We start from the raw sequence: 24,993 nt of genomic DNA, 5'->3' as shown, positions 1-24,993 counted from the left end.
CACTTTAGTTCACTTCAAAGCTAAATTATTAATGTGCCTCTTCCTAAAAGTTCAAAATATAATATACTGAAGGGATGTTACTAATTGGAATTTAGAACATTCTCAGAATGTCTGAAAGTGTATTGTCCCTGTTTATTTGCATTTCTAGGAGAAAAATGAAACTGGCTAGGCAAAATTGTAACTATTTCCTTCCACCAGCAGAGTGCTTGGCATGTAATAGGCACTCCACGAATAGTTGTGGAATGAAAGTTCTCAAACAGAAGTTTTTTATTCCAGTCTTTGAAATGTTGTCCTTTTTTGCTCCTTGAACACCCAGACCCTTTATGCTACCCGCTAGCTACACATAGCTAGGCATCTGTATCTTTTCAGCCTCCACAGGACAATTCCCTATGTCCTCTTTGACTCTCCTTCAAAGAACATTCGCTCAGTGAAACTGATCACATAAACTTTCTGAGGAAAACAATCAGATTAAAGTAATTCAAACCAAGATGTGAAGGATTTGGGCTGACTTTATATATTTACAATTGTCTTTCCCCCCGCCCCCCCACCATTTTAAAAGAGGGATATGCTGATTCAAATTAATGAATGTGTAAAATAGTGCATTCCATCCAAGGTACTTGGAGTTTGGGGAGCTCATGTAGCCCACATCAAATCATAACACATTTTATTCTGTGTACCTGTACCCAATATCAGCCTGAATTAACCCAATTCCGATGATAAAATTCAAGATAATAAAAAAAAATGTGTATACAGTTTCTATCATGTATTGCTGAGCAAATATCTGTATTTCCATTTGATAATACCTAGGTTCCCCTTAATACATCATCTATCAGAATCTTTTCTTAAAAACAAAAACCAAGATTGTATACTAACATGTATTTCGTGGCAATGCTTATGTTTCTGAAATATCTATCTCTATACTTAATTAGTCAAATATTAATAACTGGTAGAAAATTAAGGCATTCTTGGAAACTTTATTAAATATTCTAGGTTAAGCATACAAAGAAAAGTAATCTAGGATTTGAGGCCCAGATCAGTCTTTCTTAAGCAACAATTACAACCTTGGTTATACTTTCTTATATGCTGTTTATTCCTTCTTTCATAATTCATGCAGTACACATACCCTGAAGATATAGTCCTGGAATGGTCAGACCTTAGGCATCATCTGGTCACATCCTCGTATTTTTAAAGAGCAAAAACTGAAGCTTGAAGACTATTTGTGATTGCCAATTGTGGCTAACATAAAGTTGAATCCAGCTCATCTGACCTTTCCAGAACTTTTGCCGGCGTGAGCCATACCCTCTGCTCACTTCTTTTTCTTCCACTACATATAAAACCAATTGCCAAGGAATATCACCAAAATTTCAAAGATACTGAACCAGAACTTTGGTTTAAATTATTCTAATGCATAGCCATGAGATTGTAAATTATAGCCTTTTAAACTTATTATTCTCTACTTTTTGGATTGTTTTACTATTCTAAGAGGGAGTTACTTTTCTGAGTCTAGGGTGTTATGGAGCCTGCCCTGAAAAAAAATCCCTGAACTCAGAAAATCATCTTTGAGAAACTTAATGACAGAGAAAATGCAAAAAGTTAATTATTGAGTTACTATATACTAGTACATTTCTCCCTCAATAGACAATACATGTAATACCTTTAACTTCAAGATCTTTGAGTGACTTAAAAGGAGTTTCTAAGGAAGATAAGTTATTTGACTCAGCAGAATCTCATAATTTTTGCCAATCATGTTAGAAACCACTACTTTTATTTTTACAATAAAATAAAGTAAAATAAAAGTAATCCCTAATAACAATCTCCTTAGTTGGCCTCATCCCACATGTGAAGCAGAAGCAGAGACAGATGTCACCACCAGAGAGGTCTTGTACTTATGTCCAAACATACCAATGAAAGACTCTGTGAACTGTGGGCTGTACTCAGAAGTCTTCTATGGCCTTGCTGACTCCTAGAACAAGGGAAATGCAGGAATCTTCCTCTTGAGTGTTTAGATCAAGCTTGTCCAACCCATGGCCCACAGACCACATGTGGCCCAGGACAGCTTTGAATGTGGCCCAACACAAATTTGTGAACTTTCTTAAAACTTGAGATTCTTGGCAGTATTTTAGCTCATCAGCTATCATTAGTGTCATTGTATTTTATGTGTGGCCCAAGACAATTCTTCTTCCAATGTGGCCTGGGGAAACCAAAAGATTGGACACCCCTGGTTTAGATACAGCGTACATGGTGGATAAGATAAAGACACAGTCCACTAAGTTCTCAGCAATAACGGGAATTCCCAGCCTTTTGGTGTTAGACACCCTACATGTTTTTGCATTATGTTTTGCTTATGTACAATTCTTTTGCCTTTAGTCTTATGGACTCCTCTCATTTCCAAAGTTACTTAAGTCAGCATCTTATTATCCTGCTCCTTTCAATGAGGTTATTTCATATATTTGCAATGCAACGTTGCTTTCTACTCCTAAAAGTTTTTCATGACCTCATATCTGTGCTTTAATTTAAGGCGGATTAAAATTAATTTTGCCTTCATTTTGCTGTTTGCAACCTCTATTGAGATTTTTTGGAATTGAGTCCAGTACAAGTAGACTTTCCTTTCTCAAGAATAAATAGTACATGATTCTTGTCCTTGGCTCTGATTTTCTAATCTTGGCTCTGAAATGCTTCAAGTAGGCGAATCCAGAAGCCAACGTTACCTTAGTGCTCACAAAGTCTTAGGAAGCCAAAATGTCCCTGGGAACACATATATTCTTACCACTGTCTACCCACACACACTCAAAACATCTCTCACTCTTTCCTTCCCTAAAACAAAATAAAAATTCCATCATTCTGAATAGGCACTCCTGTATTACTAAACTAAAAACTTTCCTTCCTGAAATTTTAATTCCAAAAGTTTCTTTTTTTGTTTTTTTTTTTTTGTTTTTTAACCTACCAAAGGGCAGGGGGCAGAGAGAGTAAAAATATGGATGGGCCTGTTAGCAAACTTCCAGCACTTAGAAACCTGATAGAAAGGATGCCAGGCACAGATGGATTAAAGTCCCCTATGGTAGACTCACTAGGTAAAAGGAATACTCTGGAAGTTTCTTTGCCTTCAGTATGATTAATGATAGGACCCAGCTCCTTGTCATGCTTGGCCAACAATAGACCCTCATCTATCATGGTTTACAAAACAAAAAAGCTTCCTGGCCTTCAGGGTGTGTATTCCTTTCAAGAAGTGACAAGTCACTCAGGAAATCTCTGGTCTCTGCCCTTAAATAGATTATGGAGGAGAAATATCCAATATTCATGGAATCTCTGGCTACTGGACAGCTAAATGGAGTCTCCCTCATGAGCAAAGACTGAAAGTAGTCAGATATTCTACTAACCATCTTCCACAGATGTTTAATATAAGTTTAGTGCCTTCCTTTTGAAAGATCCCATCAGATGCCAGCACAATAAGCCCTTAGGGAGGGAAAAGCATCCCCTGTTAACATTCTTGGCTGCACTTTGATTGACACAAGTGAGATTGTGGTATACAGATAACTTCTTTCTACTTACAATTAACATTTTTAGAATGTAGTTGAAGCATTAAGATGCAGTAGTTCCTTGTTTAAAAAGATAGTTGAGCATGTAAACATCCAATCTTTTTGGAGTAGGACCAAGGCACCAACTTACTGTTTGGGTCCATGTTTCCAGCTCCTGTAGTCTTTGTAGTATGGACAACAGAAATGAAACTTTGTCTATGAAAATTTTCCCTTTAGATGTGTTTAAAGGGATGTAAGAAGTTAAAGACTCTTATGAGGCAATGTGAAAGAGGAGTCTTTATGGATTTTTACAATATTTTTCATAATATTTTACAGTATCATCATGTTGTAATTAAGCAGCAAGTTTTTATGCAGCATATCTTTAGTCAGTCTTTCCAAAGCATTAGACTTAATTTATAAAGAAAGCATTCTGTTTGTATGCATGCAGGTTTAATCAGTTTATACACTATTTGAATGAATATTATAATTGCATTAACAAGTAAAATGGGCAACAACATTAGTTGGGGAACTAATATACCTGACTCTTAGTTAGCATACAGCTTGACTATTGGGAGTAAAACTGGAGCAATTTTTAAAAATAAACTTTGTATTTTAGAGAAGTTTTAGATTTAAAAAAATATATTGGGAAGATACTACAGAGTTGTATTAGTACCCCAGACTAAGATTCCCCTATTTTTAACATCTTACATTAGTATGATACATGTGTCACAATTAATGAATCAATATTGGTACCTTCTTATTATCTAAAGTCATACTTTATTTGTATTTCCTCAGCTTTTCCCTGATATCCCTTTTCTGTTCCAGAATTCCACCCAGGTTTCCACATTGCATTTAGTCCTCATGTCTTAGTAGACTCTTCTCAGTTGAGGCAGTTTCTCAGACTTGCCTTGTTTTTGATGACCTCAGCAGTTTTGAGACCCTCAGGTTTGTCCCTCAATTGGCATGTGTCTGATGGTTTTCTGATGATGATACTTAGGTAATGTACTCTTGGGAGGAAAATGATAGAGGTAAAGTGCCATTCTCATCACATCATTTCAAGGGTTCACATTATCAGTATGACTTATCACTGTTGATGTTGACCTTGATCACCTGCTTGAGGTAGTATTTGTCAGGTTTCACTGATGTAATGTTACTCTTTTATTTTCCTCCCTTTCCAGACTATACTCTTTGAAATAAAATCATTATATTCAGCCCACATTTAAGGAATGAGGAGTTGTGCTTCCCCTTTCTGAAGGTGTATAACTACATAAATTATTTGAAATTCTTCGGCATTGGAGACTTGTATGTTCTCCCTCATATGTATTTACTTACTCAATCCTTTCCTTTAATCTGAATGTGCTCATGGGTATTTATTTTTATACTTTGTGTTATGATTCAGAACTATTATACTTACTATTTTGCCAAAATTGTTCTAGCATTGGCCAATGGGGCTATTTTAGGTGGCTCTTGTGTGTATTTTTCTGGCAACACCACTCTGGGTGTGTGTGTGTATATTGTTTGGTTTTGTATTTTGGAGATGTTCTATCTTCCACTAAAAAAAAAAATACTTCAGACTTATCTTGTATATTTTCTGCTCCTGTTCTAGAGCAAGCCATTTTTCTAAGGAGCCTTATTCCTTTTTATTGGAGAATTGTATTAGAAACTAAGATGGCTAGGTATGCTCATAGCTACTGGGCTTTTATTGCTTCATGGATCTCCTAACTGGCAGATTAGGGAGATACATGTATGAATATTGACCTGTATATATAACACATATCTATAAATATTTCTATATGTAAACATGTATCTACATTAAGCTAAACAAGAATTCATGCTGATTGTGTTCAACTCCAATCTGTTGCCACATAGCCTCCTTCTCTTGCTATAACCCACCACAATAGTGAGAAACTTGGCCCCCACATCCACTATCCATTTCATTCAGGTTCCATTCCACCATCTGCCATGGAATAGTGGTAACCAATTTGTAAGTAAACCCATGCCCCCTTCGGAAACAGCTTTATCAACTAGGGTACAGTGCTTATGTGCAATTCTTTTGCCTTTAGTCTTATGGACTCCTCTCATTTCCAACGTTACTTAAGTCAGCATCTTCTTATCCTGCTCCTTTTCAATGAGGTTGTTTCATATATTTGCAATACATTAAGCTTCTTTTGTCACATACTTTTCATCCTGAGATTCCCCCAATATCCTAAATAGCTTTTTAAATTTGTATATATTAAGGTTTACTTTGTATGAGGTTAAGTTCTAAAGGTTTTGATAAATGCCTACTTTCTTATATGCACTATTACAGTATTGTACAGAATAATACCACCCTTAAAAAGCCCCCTTTGCTTTCCATATTCAACCATCTCCCCTTCCTGATGTATGACAACCAATGTTTACCGTCTGGATATAATTGGAAGCAAATGGAATGTAGCTTTTTTTAAAAAAAAAAAACTGGCTTCTTTCACTTCGCAGTATGCATTTTAAAGTTCACCCATGTCTTTTCATGGCTTGGTGGCTCAGTAATGTTTTATTTTATGGATGTACCACACTTGGTTCATCCATTTACCTATTGAAGGACTTTTTTTTACTGATTATGAATAAATCTGCTATAAACAGTTGTGTGCAGGTTTTAGTATGGACATACATTTTCAAATCAGTAGAGTAAATTCCCTGAAACATGATGGCTAATTGTATGTTAAGACTATTTAATATTGAATGAAAGATCCTACTTTACTTTTTTATTTTTCTTTCTTTTCTTTTGGGGCCTGGGGTGGAAGCCTATGGATTCCAATTTTCCAGCACCAGTTTTTTTAAAAGACTGTCTTTTCCATTGAATTGCCATTGCTCCTTTTCCAAAGATAAGTGACTATATCTGTGTGGATCTATTCCTGGGCCCTCTATTCTGTTCCATTGATCTATGTTTCTATTCATTTGCCAATACCATGGTGTCTTCATTATTGCAAGTCTTATAGTAAGTCTTGAAGTCTATCAGCATGTGTCCCTCAACTTTGTTCTTCAGTATTGTGTTGGCTGTACTGGGTTGTTTGCCTTTCCATATAAATTTCAAAACCATTTTTTCAATATCAGTGAAATAGCTTGCTGATATTCCATTGAGATTGCATGGACTCTATCGATTAAGTTAAGAACTGACATCTTAACAATATTGACCCTTTTATTCCATGAACACAAGGTATTTATTTATATTTAGCCTATCTTGGTTTTCTCCATCAATATTTTGTAGTTTTCAGTGTGTAAGTCCTGTACTTGTTTGTTCATTTTATGTCTTTCATTTTTGGAGTGCTGTTGTAACTGGTATTTTTAAATTTTCAAATACCAAATTTTTACTCCTGGTATACAGGAAACTATCTATATTCACTTATTATTTCCAGGAGATTTTTTTTTATTCTTTAGGATTTTCTACATAGACAATAATGTCACTTATGAATAGAGTCAGTTTTATTTCTTGCTGTCTGTTCAACCCTTTATTTTCTTGTATTGTCTTATTGCATTAGGTAGAATTTTCAGTACAATGTTGAATAACAGTAGCGAAAGAGGACATCCTTGATTTGTTTCTGATCTTAGCAGGAAAGCTTTCACTTTCCCATCATTAAGTATGATATCAACCATAGGATTTAAAGATTTTTAAAAATCAAATTGAGGAAGTTCTTTTCCACCCCTAGTTTGCTAAGGGTTTTTTTTTTTTCCCCCCCACTCATGGTGTTATATTTTGTCACATGTTTTTTCCGCATCTATGGATATGATCATATAACTTTTGTTTATTAGCCGGTTGATGTGTTAGAATACATTGATTATTGGACTGTCGATGTGTTGTAATACATTGATAGATTTTCTAATGTTGAACTAACCTTGTATATCTAACATAAATCCTGGTTGTGGTGCAGAGTTTTAGATTTGATTTGTAAATGTTTTGTTGAGGAGTTTTGTATTTGTGTTTATGAGAGTTAACAGTCTTTATTTTTCCTTTATTGTATGTTTGTCTGGTTTTAATATTACTGTTCTCATAGCATGAGTTGTGAAGTCTTTCATCTGTTTCTAATTCCTGGAAAATATTGTGGAAAATTGGTATAATTTTTTCCTTAAATGTTTATTGGTAACTTTCTGGGCCTAGTGATTTTTTTTTGGAAGATTGTTAATTATTGATTCAATTTATTTAGCAGGTAAAGGATTATTTGGGATGTCAGTTTCTGTTTGTATAATTTTCAGTAGTTGTTGAATTTTAAGGAATTGTTCCACTTCATTTGACTTGTCAAATTTGTAAATATAGACTTATTCATATTATACTTTTATTAACACTTTTTTTTTTCTCTTTTTCTTTTTTTTTTGAGATGGAGTCTTGCGCTGTTGCCAGACTGGAGTGCAGTGGCACGATCTTGGCTCACAGCAGCCTCCGCCTCCCGAGTTCACGTGATTCCCTTGCCTTAGCCTCCTAAGTAGCTGGGACTACGGGCGCGCACCACCATGCCCAGCTAATTTTTTGTATTTTGGTAGAGACGGGGTTTCACCATGTTGGCCAGGATTATTAGCTTTTTAATGTCCTCAAAATCAGAATAAATGGCTCCTCTTTCATTTCTGACATTGGTAATTTGTGTCTTCTTTTTTGTTGACTAGCCTGTCTAGAGGTCTATCAATTTTACTGATTTCTCAAAGAACCAGCTTTTGGCTTTGTTGATTTTTTTTTTTTTTCCCCCTATTCTTTTCCTGTTGTTGATTTCATTGAACCCTTGTCTAATTTTTATTTTTATTTTTTCTTTTCTTCTGTTTGGTTTAGGCTTAAATTGCTGTTTCTCTGGTTTTCTATGGTAGAAGCTTAGGTTATTGATTTTTGGATCTTCTTTTCTTATATATTTAATGGTATAAATTTTCCTCTAAGCACTGATTTGGCTGCATCCCACAAATTTTATTGTTGTACTTTTATTTTCATGTAGCTCTTTCTTAAGTTATTCATATGTTGAGAAATTTTAAATATCTATTTTTTAAGTACATTAGGAAAGTTTTGCCACAGATTTTGAAAACTTTTAAGGACCAAGAGGCGTGGTTTGATTCCCACATTTGCTGATAAACTCTGCCATGTTTGGTAGGTGGAAGTCCCTCTATTTCATATTCTTTCTTAATTAATAATAGCCCAGGACTTGCAAGAGGTAACTTTCTCATTAGTCCACCACACAGAAAAGCCAGATCAAAGTACCACATTGTTTTTTATTGGTTCTCTATCATGTGGACTAGCAAAAGATTCACAACAGTATCCTATTAATCTGCTTGCATGCTGCTAATAAAGACATACCTGAGACTGGGTAATTTATAAAGAAAAAAGAGGTTTAATGAGCTCACAGTTCCACAAGGCAGGGGAGGCCTCACAATCGTGGCAGAAAGCGAAGGAGGAGCAATTGCATGTCTTACCTGGTGGCAGGCAAGGGAGCATGTGCAGGGGAACTGCCTTTTATAAAACCATCAGACCTCGTGAGACTTATTCACTATCACAAGAACACAGAAAAGACCTGCCTGCATGATTCAGTTATGTCCCACCAGGTCCCTCCCATGACACATGGGAATTATGGGAGCTACAGTTCAACATGAGATTTGAGTGGGGACACAGCTAAACCATATCAAATACAAAACAAGACAAAACTGTCTTGGGAGATTAAGAAGCTTTAACTGATGGTTCTGCAATTCAGTGCCTACATCCTAATTTTCTCTGAGCCTGGTTCTTCAATGTGCCTGAATTGGGCACTGACAACAGAGCAGTAAACAAGTCAGCCAAAAAACCCTGCCCTCAGAATTTAGATTCTGGTCAGGAGAGCCAATTAGTTTGTGCGAATTCGTGCCCTGCTGCTCAAACTTGGGTTCATGCACCAGCCACATTGACACCACTTTGGAATGTTAGAAATGCAGATTCTCAGGTCCCTCCTCAGAACTTCTGAATCAAAATTACACTTTAAGAGGATTCCTGAAAGATTCATGTGCATGTTAGAGTTTGCAGCAACTTACCCTAGATAATGTTAGATTGTGATTATGCTGTGAAAAAGATGCTTGGGTTAGGAAGGATGGATCTACGTTTAATAGACTTGTCCAGGAAAGCCTCTCAGAGGAGGCTGCCCTTGAGGGAGACTGAAAGGTAGAGCCTTATTCATCTAGACCCAGCCCTTTAGTCCCCTTCAATCCCCACCCCCAGAATGGGGACAACACCTGCCTATGTGCCATATATCATGAGCAGACAAGGAGCGTTTGGGGTTGAAGGCAAGGAACATAAGCCAAGTAAAAGCTATCTCCCTTTTTTATTAAAAAAGAAAAACATCAAAATATAAGTGTTTTTAGTATTTAACTAAAATACCCCTGGCCTATGAAAGTGGAAATAAAATATAATGTACTATTCCAGAAGGTTCTGACTTCTGTCTTTGCCAAGAGTGTTTTTTGTCTTCAGAAAATAAATTGCTCCTGGAAAATTCTATTAGCTTTTGTAAATGTGGGTGCAGAAAAATGATCAGTGGGTTTTAAATTTAAAAACTCCTGGGTAGATACTCTTTCTTGTTCTCTTACAGTAGGCTCTAAACTTTAATGGTGCAAGTTTCTCACTTTTCCCTCAGTTGATCAATATAATTGAGATTTTTTCCTATTTATTGGAGCTGTTATGTTGTGGTCATAAATTATGCTGGGATATTAAATATGTCTTAGACACAAAATTGTAAGTAAATACAATACAGAGGAACTCTGATCTTATTTCCATGTCATTAAACCACACTTTACCCATAAGCAAAGTGCATTTCTCATAACTTGTAAGAAATATTGTGCCTCACCGTAGCGCACATACTTAACATTCTTTTAAAGGTCACTCAATTTGACATGAGTATTTGAATTACTCTATCACCAGGAAATTAGGGGACAGCAGAGTTGCAAATATCAATATATAAATGTGCAATTAGTAAGATTATAATTCTGTGCTAAATGGCCATTCTGCCAGTTAACATTTTTTTCAGGAGACTGGGCATCATATTGGAAAAATTTACCTAAGTTAAGATTGCCTGGAGGCATTGGTTAAGTAAAGGATAGAAAGCATAAGTTTGTGTCCAGAGGTAAATTATTACCTAGCAGCTGTTTCTATCAGTTACTTTGTTGCAATTAAAGTTTTGTAATAAATAATGCTGCTAATTTTATTCCTGTGGCATTAAAATGTGTGGGACTTATCAGTCTGGTAATTATGTAAATCCTAAAATAATGTATCCTTTTTAGTGTCTGGCACTCTGACCTTGTTGGAGGTTATTGAACCACTGCTTGATGAGTAAGTCAGTCAGTGTACCTTCTCATTCAGCAATCCCTGTATAACTAAGTGCAAGTCAACTCTTTTACAATACAGAAATTTATTGATTAAGTGGTTCTGTTAGTATATAGATTTAGGCCACAGTTGTACTTTGTTGTTGTTAAAAACATGTCACTATCAGTCAGGCGCAGTGGCTCATGCCTGTAATCCCAACACTTTGGGAGGCTGAAGCAGGTGGATCAGCTGAGGTCAGGAGTTTGAGACCAGCCTGGCCAACATGGTAAAACCTGTCTCTACTAAAAATACAAAAATTAGCCAGGTGTGGTGTCAGGTGCCTGTAATCCCAGCTGTTCCAGAGGCTGAGGCAGGAGAATCACTTGAACCCAGGTGGTGGAGGTTGCAGTGAGCCAGGATCGCGCCACTGCACTCTAGCCTAGATGACAGAGTGAGACTCTGTCTCAGAAAAAAAAAAAAAAAAAAAGGCACTGTCATTACCATAATTATGAAAAACGATAGTAAAATGATAAAATAAATATTACTTCTAATTTTAAAAAATTCCCCTGGCAGATTAAAATCTCTACTAACAGGACTCCATCCAAACAATATTCTCAATTAGCTGGCTATTATTTTCTTTTTCTTTTATTTTTGTTTTTAACACATAAAGACCAAAAATGTATTTAAGAAAGGCATGTCCACAGAGCAGCATACAATTACTTTAGTCTGTTCCATATTCCATAGCCACAAAACTTCACAATTACTATTGAGGGGAAAATGTATTCTCTTGAAATCTTTCAAGATTTTATTTAGAATCAGGTGTTTAACAGGGACAGAAAAGCAGGCAAAGGCATTCTAGAACAGTTTTCAGCAAGAATTAAAACTAAAAAAAAAAAGTACGAGGATACAAAATTAAATTTTTAAAAATACTGATTTCTCAGAATATTTGGACATTTTACCAAAATTATGTTATCGTGATTGTTGGCATGAATATTCAGAGTTAACTGCAAACTTAATTGAATTCTTATTCTGAGACAGGCTTCCTATATATAATAGCAAGGACCACACCACAGTCATTATAATCAACATATGTATTCATTACCCTCCTGTAGTTAAACCCCTTGTACACAATTTTAAAAGCTTACAATGGCCTAGAAATTGTTCCGCAGGCTTTGCTGTGTCTTAGGGTCAACATCTCCCCAGTGTCTCGCCCATCCACCACCTTCCTCAGTGAGATGCATGGAAGAGATGTCACTTAATGGTTAAGTAGGAAAAGTTGTCATCATCTAAAACTGAATGTAGGGAAAGTTCTTCTTTTCTCATATAAGCTTCTGATACCAGCTCTCATAACCCCAGCAAGCATCCATTTAGTCTTTTACTGTTAAAGTGAAAGGAAACTATTTTTTTAAGCAAACGATGTCTACTCAGTGCTCATGCCTCACAACGAATTTGTTCCAAGCTCCTTTTCTCTTTCAATTTTGTCTCAGAGAGTTATTAAGCTTTCATATAATTAAGCCATGATCCCCGTCTGGGCCCACAGTAAGACTTGTGCACTCTCCAATTTCTCTTACAGAGTGTTTTGCTTTCATTCTTCCCTTCTAGAAAACATACTTCACTAACAAGTGAAAGGCACTGATTGACAAGTGAAACAATATAAAGAAAGGTTTTGATCAAAATGTTTGTCAGTCACTCTGTGAAAGCATAATTTATGTGGCAACATTTTTAGCTAATGAAATGAACATTGTAAAGCTCTAGATAAAAATGGCTACTGTTGCTATGCCCATAAATGTTTTTTAGGACCCAGTGAAAAAACCCAAGTAATTTTTGAAACATTAGGCCCATATTTGGGGACTGGTGAAATGCTCTCTCTGCTAATATAGTATCAAATGGCAATGTATTTTTTATTTTTGTTTTTCGATTTCCTTCAGTTAAAACAACTTTATACTTCAGAATATATTCTGACATATAGTCTTGAAACTACAGACTAAGTCTAGTCATCCTAAGACTTACAGGACAATACACTTAGGAATCACATTGCTAATTCCCAAACAGAAGTCAAACTGTCAGATAGCTTTTAGTCACATTTTTTAAAGTATAATTTGATTGTACATTGAATTTTTGAGGTTTAAACTCATCATTAGAAGGAAGGCCACATGATTTTTTTATTTTTGCTCAATTTTCTTTCACACTATCTTAGCTGTATCATTAGTTTTATGAAAATATAGCAGATATACTGACTGTCAAACAATTAGACGATGTGTCTAGTGTCAATTATATTGCCTCCAGAGTTAAATTCTACTCATTTTCATTTTTCATGTATCTTCTGATGTTAAAAAAATTCTTAATTCTAAGTGATACTCACTGCAACTTTAATGCAATACAGACAGACTCTTTGTTGCAGCATTATTCTCTGCAATTCTATAGCAGTGCATTTTTGGTTATAGCAATGAATTCCCTTTGACTTGTATTATAGTATGTGTTCCAGGCTGTGAGATATTTGAGTACAGGCATAGTCTCATCTGTCTTTGTTTCTCCTAGGACCTCTCACAGAGGGAGGCACAAAGTAAGTGTTCAGTTAAAAAAAAAAAAATAGAAAGAAAGAAAGAAAGAAAGAAAGAAAGAAAGAAAGAAAGAAAGAAAGAAAGAAAGAAAGAAAGAAAAGAAATTAATTGAATTTCCTGCAAAAGGAATTAGTACATTAAATTCAGTCATTCTAGGTTCTAGCTGCATCCTCCCCTGTAAGCCCTTCCAAACATCTTTTGTTTAAAGAACAGCTAAAAACATCAGATCATACACTGGGTCAATAGTACAGTTTCATGTTTATGATACAGGCTTTGAGATCAGGCACCCTGTGACAAATTGCAGCTGACCCACTTACTGAATAACTGGAGAATGTCCTCTCTGTTCCTTTGCGTCCCTCGTGGGTACCATGGCAGTGGTGACTGTAACAGTTTCACCTGGTTACTGTGAGTCCTAAATAGGGCAATTCATGGAAACTTCTTAGCACTGTGCTTAGTATATTAGGTGGGACCTGTCAGTATTTGATATTTTTAATAAGAGAACTTAAAACCACAGTTACCAAAGGCTAAGAATGGGCAGTTGAGGAAACTGATATGAGGACAGTTACCTGCTTGTGAGAGAGAGACCAGTTCAAATTAGTTGTGCTAAGTGTAGTCACTTGGAGAAATAGAGATTTAAAATGTGAAAGATGTATTTCCTATTTTTCAATAATACCTAAATTTATTTATGTCACTTGTCACACAGGGCTATAATCATGCAGGATTGTGATTTTTTTAACACTTTAGACCATAATGATCTAATTTCAATGTATATTTGGTAGGTGTTAAACCAGTAAATGATAGATAATTCAAATTATTAACATTAGTGCCTTAAAATCAGTCACTATTAAAACCTAATTATTGGTTGAGAGGGTCTATGTTAGTGGACATGAAACTATCCCCCCAAAATGGAAGATACTTGTTCAAATTAAAATTAGAACATGTAGTTCATATATTCTAAATGAACATGTGTGCCTCTGTAATAATAACTTTATTATCACCAAGTTACAGGATAGAGTTTTAATTATGATCTTTATATCAGTAGAAGCCATGTATTTAGGATTAAAGACCTACTGCTTTAACTAGTCTAGTTAAAGACTATGGCTTGATACATTCTGGGCTCTAACTTTTATAAAAACCAGAGAATACTTCTAATAACACTTTTCTAATTTCATGGTTCAGTACACAGTCAGTAAAGATTTAAATAATTCAGAAAGAAAGCCTATTCTCCTTCTTTATTAGAAGTTTGAGTCAGGCAAATTCTTTGACATTTAATAGGTTTTTAACCCTTTTAATAACTTTTTATAATGAAATTTATTGGCTGTTGTTTTAAAGAAAGCGTTATTATATCAGCATGAATAGCAGTCAGTAGTTTTTATGATTAGTTTTGAGACCTTGACCTTATGTGACTCAAAGTTTATAAAACCATAAATGAGTGAGTGATGTTAATATTAACTAAATCAGGTATACCTAGAAATATAGAGACTGGATATAACTACATCTATCCCATTATCTAACATGCTATAAAATATTGGCAGACAAATATTTGAATCTTGTAATTGTTTTAAAGGAGCTTAAGGTCACTTACAGAGTCAGACACTTTAAAATAGCTGAAAGACATTGTAATTTTCCTAGAATGATTTTTCCAAGTTATTAATACCATGCTCAAAAGGAGAGGATTTCCAGCCTTTTCCTATCTTGGTTTCATGCTATTTTAATGTTTTATAATGTATGATTTGAATGGATTATTGGATGATTTCCATAATAAAATACTAATGTAAAAATTGTACTTTTCTTCAAGTCTCCAATAAGTTGGGGCATACAAATATTCTGCACAGGGAAGCTGTCTGGCTCAAGTAGAATATAAGGTTTTAATTTTGCTTCTTAAGATGTATTTTTAAGCTGAATGTCGTGTGTATCTAATGATTTAAGTGCCTCTAAATGAAGTCAAATATCAGTGTTCTGAACTGATGTTAGGAAGTCAATATCCCACTTGACATCTCCATTTTTTGCAAGCATCCCATTAACATTCCAGTGGAAAAATATGAGAAAGCAACTTAAATTCCCAGGTTTAAATATGGTGTGAAGCAGCATTCTTGCTAACTCATGCTGCTATGAATACACGGAGGTAGTTGTAGTAAGTGATCCGCTACTCCCAGATGGCATGTCTCCCAGTACGTACCAATTGTCTTATTACTTAACCTACACTTCCAATCCATTCTTTTTATTTCAATGCACAAAATCCTTTGAAAGTGTTTTAGAAATAAAGCACATTATTCAGTACCTTCTCTGGGCACATCAAAACAAAGGAGACGTGAGCAAACATTAGCATGTTTGATGCACTTTTAGTATAAAATCATAGCCCCTTGTGAACAAAACACTGCCTACACGTTGTAGCACAGATGCGAAAGTCATGATCCATACAAATACAAATAAAAGGCTTCATTGATTCTAATCATAGGTAGACCTAGAGCACATTCATAAACTCCCCTTACCAGACATGTAATTTGTAGGAACTGCTAATTCAGATGTTTTGGGAACCAGAGGGTGGACCACATGATCCCCAGAGCTCTTTTAGACAGGACGGACCCTGTAGTCCAAGAGCCTCTCATGTCCTGCCATTATCTGCAATTATGAGAGATGCTCCTTGTCAAGTAAAAGTAAACTTTGCCCGTTGCCCATTTGCACATTTCCTTTATTTTTGCTGGGCAGGGAAGCCCTTTTCAGGGCTCACTGAAGCATGGTGTGTCAAACTTGGTAATATTGACGTTGATAGTTTAAGATTCACAGCAGGAGAAAAATGGCATTGGCATGAAGCAATCAGAAACAAGGTGGCTCAATCTGAGTAAAAAACATCTTTCCAACTGTGCAGTTAAAAGGCAACGCTATACCCCATAACCTTCCGGCCGAAGTTGTGATCCAAAGGAGAGATTATATGTACATAGTTGATGGAAAAGAATGCTGTCCTCTGAACTGGAATACCTTTTTATACATTAAAATGTTTTTGAACTTTGTATCTACCAGTTAGCCTATTAGCCTTGATCAGGGAGCTATTAAAACCCAGGTTATAAGTTCAACCTTTATCTGTGCTGTTGACTTTCTCTCAGTGAAACCCTGTGCTCTGTGACTATAAGCTGCCCTGCTTATCCCAGGGAAGGTCCCCATAGATACAAGCTTTTGGCTGCCAGAATGTTTGGTCATTATTATGTCAGTGGCTCACCAGGCACCAGACTGGTCAGGGAAAGCAACTCAAGGATAATAACCAAAGAGAGCCATCAGCACGAGCAGCAATCACAAAAATGAATTCATTTGTGATAAAACACATTCATAGTCCTTATCTTAGTTAATCCTCACAGTCATGTTTTAAGGAAGCATTTAAGGTCAGTATGCTCCTCTCCTATTTGTCTCCTTAAAATATATCACTGTCCTAGAATATTTATCGTGTTGTCTGCCTCTTCCACTAGGAAGTGAGCTGCATCAGGGCACGATTTCCGACTACATGGTCACCACTGTAGACTAGGTACCTAAGACAGTGCCTGGCACATAGCAGGCACTCAATAAATATTTGTTGGTGAAAAATTATCCTCTTTTTACGAGGTGAAAAATGGGGGTTAAAGAAGTTGAAAGTAAGACAGCTCATTAGAAACAGTGGCAGCTAGGTGTCATGAACAGGGCTGCCTCCACAATAGCACACAGCCTCCCTCTCCTCTAGGGAAAGGGAAAAAATCAAATTAAATGGAGTAAAATTGCTTTTCCAGTTGTTTATAAATATAAATCCAGATGCATACACTAGGGCAATTAAGACATTTCTTTCTGGATCTGCTGGATGTGGCAGCAATTGAAGTGGGGTTCTGCAGAGGAGGCCAGGTAAGGGCACTAAGGGCGTTAAGAGGTTCAGGGTCCACTTTCTCTCTGTCCCTTGCTGCTCTTCAATATCTGATCTTTGGTTCATCCCTGGGAGAGGATGTACAAACAAGCAAACACCAAAACTGGTGACATGGTTTTTAGCCAGTGTGATTTTTAGCCATCACTTTTAAGACTCATCAGTGATATTTTCCTCTGAACTCACCAAATTCCTTGAGTAATAAGGGGCCCATTCGTGGAAGAAGCCACAATGGGGAGACCACAGTGTGAAGGAGTATGATGGTCAGGTAATGTAGAAGTCGGGCAGTGTGAGCACTGGTTTCTGAGGCAGTTTTAATCTTCCCTGAAGATGGTGATTCTAGAGAGTGCTATGGCTGTCCATTTGGCAACTATCTAATAAATTATGCTCAGGGTTCTTACTTTCCTGTGATCAATTGTTTCATAATGACTAATTACCCTTACTAAACTGCAAGCATTCTGTTGTAGCATACTGTAAAGAAAGCTGAACCGTACTTGTTGCTATTGTCTTTTGAAAGAAAAGGAAAGATTCCAAATATTAAATACAAAAATAGTTTTGTTTATGGAAATGCAGAGTTGAAATCACGTTATTCTAAATTAAAATACTGAGGATAAAAATACATTTTTATAAAAATGTCCAACCTTTCTTTTGAACCTCACTTTTCTCAATCTTTAAAAATATAGCAAGTTCTGTTCATGTGTATTTTTCCAAATTTTCCCTCTTTCATTGTTATTTATCAGTGTTCAGTGCAACTAATTGAAGTCTAATAGCAAAAATCTTAACATAAAGTTTATTTAAAGTACACATTTCTAAATAATAAATAGATCACAAGAAGGTCACGTAAAAACGATTTATTTAATGTGTTTGGACAACAAATAATTAAGCTCTCTCTTGGAAATGCATTTAGGAAAATAATAAATAAATTTTGATTATTAAATTTCCCCACACATTTATTCTGGTGTATACATTTACATATTAATTGAATCCCTGGCAAAAATATGTAATCAAATTGGGGACTTAAATAATATCAACATTTACATTCTTCTCATAGACTCTTAGAGTGCATTATTCCTAAGAAAAATGAAACCGCTTTGCCTTCCTGCCCTAATTAATCATGCAGGCCTGCATGGACAACCAAGAGCAAGGCTCAGAAGCTTTTCTTTAGGTGCTAAGAACCGTGTGTGTTTGATAGTGTGTATAAAAGGAACCAAGAGGAAGCACTTGTCACAGCTAAAGCCAGCAGGATCTCCTTATTGCCCTGGGGAAAGCACTCCACACAGCTCAGGATGTCAAATGCTGACAGACAGGGGTAAATGGACGGGCTTCAGAGATTCCTCATGTTCTCCTGCTCCTGCTGCAACTGGCAGCCTTCCAGCCCTTGCCTGCAAAGACCACAGAAAGCAGCAGCTGGTGAGCCACATTAGCAAATAAGGCCTCAGGGCTACCCATGTTCCAGCGCTCTGTGCACCAACTGCTGTTCACTCTAACAGCTGGATCAGAGCAGAGCCAGCCGAGGCGGTGGTGCAGTTTTATGTGTACAACTGTTTTGATATAGATTGTCTGCTAGAGGCAGAGATAATGATAGCTTTCAAGGCTGGCATGTTGGATGGGGAAGGATGCAGATATTTGAAGGAGGAATACAGACTCTGGAAGGATTGTGAAGCACACAGAGTTTTAAACACTGAAAGGCAGGCCCTCCGTCATTCTGGTGCCATTTAAGTGTGTGATTTTAACACCATTTCATCACTAACATGACTAATGTTATTCCAAGGATTTTTTTTTCCCTATTCCAGTTACACCAAAATCTTACTCATTTTTTAAAAATAATAACCTGAGATGAGCAACAAGGTTTTTTTTTTCTTCTTTTCCTTTTCAAAGAAAATCCAAGGGACCAGTCATGGTGGCTCACACCTGTAATCCCAACACTTTGGGAAGCCAAGGTGGGTGGATCACCTGAGGTCAAGAGTTCGAGACCAGCCTGACCAACATGGTGAAACCGCGTCTTTACTAAAAAATACAACAAGTAGCTAGGTGTGGTGGCACATGCCTGTAATCCCAACTACTCAAGAGGCTGAGGCAGGAGAATCGCTTGAGCCTGGGAGGCGGAGGTTGCAGTGAGCCAATGTTGTGCAATTGCACTCCAGCCTGTGCGACAGAGTAAGAGTCCATGTCAAAGAAGAAAAAAAAGAAAGAAAGAAAATCAAAGGAAATAAAGTGAAAACATATGCTGAAATATGTAGCTATTATTGTGCCTCATGTTTCCACCTTGAGCTCTGTCCTCAACATGGCACTCTTCAGCTCTAGGTAACCAGGCAAGGGGAGAAAGGAACATGGCCTTAGCATCAAGGCAGGTCATGTGGGACAATACATGACTTCTGCTTTGGCTTCCTAATTGATTTTAATGGAACTTTTGTTTTGCATTAATTGGAAAAATTGAAATTTCCTCTTCATCATTATAATACCCCTTCATTATTTTAATTGACATTGGTCATCAATAGCATTTTTAGGAAACAGATCTGATTTCCAAAAAAGTGAAATCTAGCACCCATTTTCAAATGGACATAGTTTTGCAAATGGTGAGATAAATACTAAGAGCCACTCAACACTAAAATGCCAGTGACATGCAGGACATTTTGCCAAGAAAATATGAAGTTCATTAGGCTTGAAAATAAACAAAATGAGAAACACACACATGAGAAATTACCTTTGAGACATTTGAGCCCTAGAATATAGCAAATGAAGTTCCCAAAAGATCAAGGATTTATGACAATTACTTCTGTGAAACTGGCATTATCAATCCTAATTGTACCAGACCTAAACAACTATTCAGTGTAATTCAAGAAATATGTATTGAGTTCCTACTACGTGCCAAGATCTGTTCTAGATACTAGGGCTATAATGGTGAACAAAATAAATTCTCTCCCAGCTTTTTTTTTTTTTTTTTGAGATGGAGTTTTTTGCTCCTGTTGCCCAGGCTGGAGTGCAATAGCGCGATCTCAGCTCACCGCAACCTCCTAGGGTGTATCAGTTAGGATTATGTTGGGCTGCCTATAACAGAAAACCCCAAATGGCAGTGATTCTACAATGACAGACATTTACTTCCCTTTCACTCCCACTGTAAGTAGGTTGTCCAGGTTCCAGAATAATCACACCCTCAGGCTCCTTTCTTGTGCCTTCAGCGTCCTTATGGTGCCATGTCTTGGTCCAAGACATTTTCCCTAGCTCTCTCCATCACCTCCACGTTTTTGCCAGCAGGAACTAGAAAAAAGCAAAGGAAGGTGAGCCCCTCCCTTCAACGAGACTTCTTGCAAGCACCACACAAGGATTCCACTTACATTTCATTGTCACAGGGCCATGCATAGCTGCAAAGGAAGCTACAAATGTCCTCCTTGAGCCAGCTAGAGGGGCCCATTTTCAGCACAAAAGGAAAATGAGTGTAGGAGGGTAGCTTGAGGTTTCTGCCACTAAGGGAAACGGACATTAATCAAATCTTTTCATCTTGTGACTAAGAAGTTCCCAGGAAAAAAGAAAAATCATCAGACTGGTTAAAGTCAGTTTATACTGATGAATTCATTCCCTTAGTTACACACTGACACAGCAAATATTTTTGAATATTTAGAATACCATTTAACTAAAACATATCTCAAGAGGGATTGAAAAATGCGTTAGTCATGAACTACTCAAGGAGATTACTATCTAGAAGGTAGATACAATACACATTAGAGAAATAAATTTTAAAGTGGTATCGCATAAAGAAAGTATAAACAAAATGCTTTGGCGTTCAGAATCAGAAGGTTCTTGGAACTTTATAGGTAAGCTGACTTTTGAACTTGACTTTAACATGTATTTAGGGTTTGGATATATGAAGATGGTAAAGGCATCATGGAATTGTGGGAAAAGTACAAGTATGTAAAAAAAAGTATATTTCATTTTTACTTCAGTCTTTGCTAATAGAAAGATCTGAGATCATTTAACCTCTCTGTGGGCTTGTGCAAAGCAGCTCTTCCTACATGGCTCCCTCAAAGGGAAGTTATAAGGATCAATAAGTAAAAGTACTGGGCAAACCACAAATCACTGAGCCAACTATGGGGGTTTTTCCCCTCTTTTTAACAACTTTAGACAGCAAATTCTCGGAAAATGGTAATTGAATAATGACAGAGCAGCGTAAACAAAGACACATGATTAAGGGAGAGAGATTTAGGTAAAAAAGAAGCAATTAATTGGGTTTGACTGAACAATAGAGTAGATGAGGGATGGTTATAGGGCGTGAGTTTCATTTGGAAGTTTTCGTGTCATGCTGAAGAGTTTGGATTTAATTTGGGGGACAGATGTCATTGGAGAATTGTTGAGCCCATGGCTCATGAAGATTAATTTTGTACCACTCTTTGGGGTAGATGTAAAGAGACTGATTTTAGTTAAGCAGCTATTGCAAGTGAAAAGGTAATGAAGGCCTAGATAGATGAATGGGTGTGGAAATGGGTGGAAGGGCAGATGGAAATAATTGATGTTTTAGGGTAAACCCAACAGAACTCACAAGAGTTTGGTAGAAAAGGAAAGAGTCAAAAATGACGGCAACATTTTGAGTAGAGGTGACAAGGAAGATGAAGGTGTCATCAGCAGATATTGGTCAGACAGAAAAAAAAAAATAGGTTTGAGAAAGAAAACTTTGTTCACATTTCTAGCAAGAGTGATGTTCAAGTAGTAATGTCTCACAAGCAGTTGCAGAATTAGGCTTGGAATTTGGGTCAGAATTGTACATTTTAGTTTAGAACATTTCCCATTAATAAAACCGTGGCAAATTTTATCTGGGTGAAAGAAATGTGACTCAGAATAACATGTTAAGGAATCACTTAGAGGTGGGGTGTTGTAGAAAAAAGAGAAGGCAGTGAAGGAGTTGAGAAGAATCAGAACAACCGTTGCAATTCAGCATGACTTAAGTGAATTGTCCAAAATATATTTAAAATATTGGTGATTAACAGGAAATAATATTCTGCTACTTCAGGGTTTGTATTTGACATGATGTAGTTGTAGTCAATCAATACCTTTACAGCAGGAAACCAATAATCAAAACATTAGCTTATTTGCATGATCTAACTAATTATTCATATTTTCAGTAATCAAACTTTATCGAGTTTAATTTTCCCCATATTATACATTAGGCAGTGATTAATACTGAAATGCCTTTCAGGAAAATAAGGTAAATGGAAATACCCCTCCTAATTCAGAAATGTTGCCGTGGATGTTAAGATCCCACTGTTTGTAAGTGCATCTGAGGACTGAAGATACAGATATGCTCCCTCATTTGTGCTTGCCATGCTCCACACAGAAAAAGTGTGCTTTGAGTTGGTATTCAAGCTGTCTGCCTGACCTAACACCACTGGTGACAGGATACATTGAACTAATGGTGAGACTGTGGAACGAGAGGTACCCTCTTGAGTACTTCACCTTCCTTTCCCAAATTGATACTTGACTCTTCCATAGCCACACCCACCTTCTTCTCCTTCCAGTGCAAGGGTGGGAATGCAGATTTTAGTGCCCAGAGATCTACCCACTACACAAATTAACATGAGAAAACATCTTCAAAGATTGCAAGACAGTGGAGGAGAGAAGGTGTGATAAAGTGAAGATTGCTTCAAGCTTTTGGAACACTTTTAGTTGTAGTCATAAATCTGGAACTCCATATGAAAATTAATTTAGAAACCATCCTCTCTGATATATTAAAACCACAAGATTTCTGAAAGGATGAGAATAAATGGGCTCAAAACAGATATGTTACAGACTGTACGTGTTTTGTAACTTGGGATTTATGTGAAGGAGAAATAAAGATAGCAATTAGTTACATACTTTTAGAAAGATCATTTAGTTGAAGTATGATTTTGCTAGTAAATGCTTTTCATTTACAAGGCTATAAAACATATAAGTTGGAATATGCACAGTAGTGCTTTATTTGGTGCCAGGTTGGGAAAGAAGACTGCCTGTTGTAGGATAGTGTCCACTTACGGATATCCATTACTCTGTGCCCATAATGGGAGCTGTTCTACATGCTAAAGGTCTAAAAACATATAGGACTTGAGGACTTTTGAGAGTAGGCCTGAAAAGAAATTTAGTATACACTGTCTCTTCTGTGTAGTTTCAAAAGTCAGTCCTAATTTTCATGGTACTCTCTGTCCTTGGCACAACTTTAAGGATATCCGTGAAAGCTAGTACTACTTCATAAAGAAGATCAGATTGTAGAAGTTACATGTACATCTAAGAAGAGGCAACAACCATTTTAGTAAATGTGACTGAAGGCAACATGAATGGGCTAGATAAAACCATTATTGATTTGGGTAGACAACATTTGAAAAGCTATTTTTAATTATCTTTAACTGTAATCTTTTTTATGGAATATGTAAAATGTTGAATCAGCTGCTTAATACAGTGGGAAGTATCAAAGACTGGAATTAGGAGAGGTGGGTTTTATCTTTGGTTTTGGTCAAGTCATTTGATCTCTTTGGGTTTTACTCCTTCATTTATTCATTTATAATTATTTATATCCTTATTCCACAAACATTCAACAAGCTTGCACTATCATCACCCCCTCCCAGTGTTCCTCTTCCATAGACCGACAGTGTCACCAAGAGCCTTTGCAGCTCTCGCATGTACCATTGAATAGTAAAAGCTGCTTTATGAGGGACATCACAGAAGGGAGAATCCTGAACTACTTTGGAAGGATTGGAGGAATACAGTTTGGATAATGGAAAAAATGTTGGTTCAGACTTAGAAAAGGCAGGTACAAATCATGAGGCCAGCTGGAGGTCTAGGATACCTTGAACTGTGCCTGAAGACTGAGAAGTAACCAAAGTTGGAAAGGATCTAAAGGAGTGAAATTGACTAATAAGAGACCTCATGGTGGAGGCAATAAATGTGTACCAGAGAAGAACACAGGGCACATATGGGGACTCTGGACAGCCTCAATTTTAGTTTTAGGTGAATCTAACTAGATTGGTAAAATGACTAGAGGGAAAATGGTAGAAAATGATTTTATTATCATAAAAACAAAAACAAGAACCTATGACTAGGTTACTTAATTTGCCTTCACAATATTTTCATGTCACAACAACATTTGCAGACAGGTCATTGCCAAACATCTGACACTTTGTGGGATTTTCTTTTCTAATGAAACAGAATAAGATAACATTATTACTTTTTCACTTCCAACGTGTAACTTTAACCATAGATCTTTTTTCCACACAGTCTTCTTGTTTTTCTCTCTTGTTTTGTGTGTTCTCTACCTGCCTGAATTCCTCAACCCGCCTTGGGATGAAAAAACTGAGCTGCTCCTATAAGCACCATGAAATATTCTCCATTATTTTAAGTTTGAAAATGCCAGAGAAATGTTAAGTGAAATTCTCCATACTCCTCTTATACAACACATTTGACCTCTAGATACCTTAAGAGCTTCATCCTCCAATGCTTTTAATTCTAATCCTTGCAGAGACAAAATTCATTGCTTGAATTACAAGAGTGAGTCTCATTAAGGCTAAAAACCAGTGACTCAGATAGCAAAATGGATTAATATGTTGACCTTGCAATTTTAGAGCTTTACTTTCAAGTCTGACTGTGTAGTCATTTCAATAGTCAATCAATTGGTTAATACCAGCCTATCAGTGTTTTGAATCTGGTAGCTAGGAGATCATTTTGGCTAGTAATACCCTGTAAAACTTTAAACTGAGTGCAAGAGTACACTTATTAACTCCCAAAGCCTTTCTTAAATGATCAAGATAA

The 24,993-nt window shown here is 36.5% G+C and overlaps 1 protein-coding gene across 1 annotated transcript in view; it reads left to right on the top strand.

Moving 5' to 3' along the window:
* The window catches only part of TOX (thymocyte selection associated high mobility group box), a 310,020-nt gene that overhangs the window by 238,456 nt on the left and 46,571 nt on the right, over window positions 1–24,993 (top strand). The window lies entirely within an intron of this gene.

Source organism: Theropithecus gelada, chromosome 8 (genome assembly GCF_003255815.1).
Source record: "Theropithecus gelada isolate Dixy chromosome 8, Tgel_1.0, whole genome shotgun sequence".
Lineage (NCBI taxonomy): Eukaryota > Metazoa > Chordata > Mammalia > Primates > Cercopithecidae > Theropithecus > Theropithecus gelada.
The sequence above is the reverse complement of the archived record's forward strand: the minus strand, read 5'-3'. Positions and strand labels throughout refer to the sequence as shown.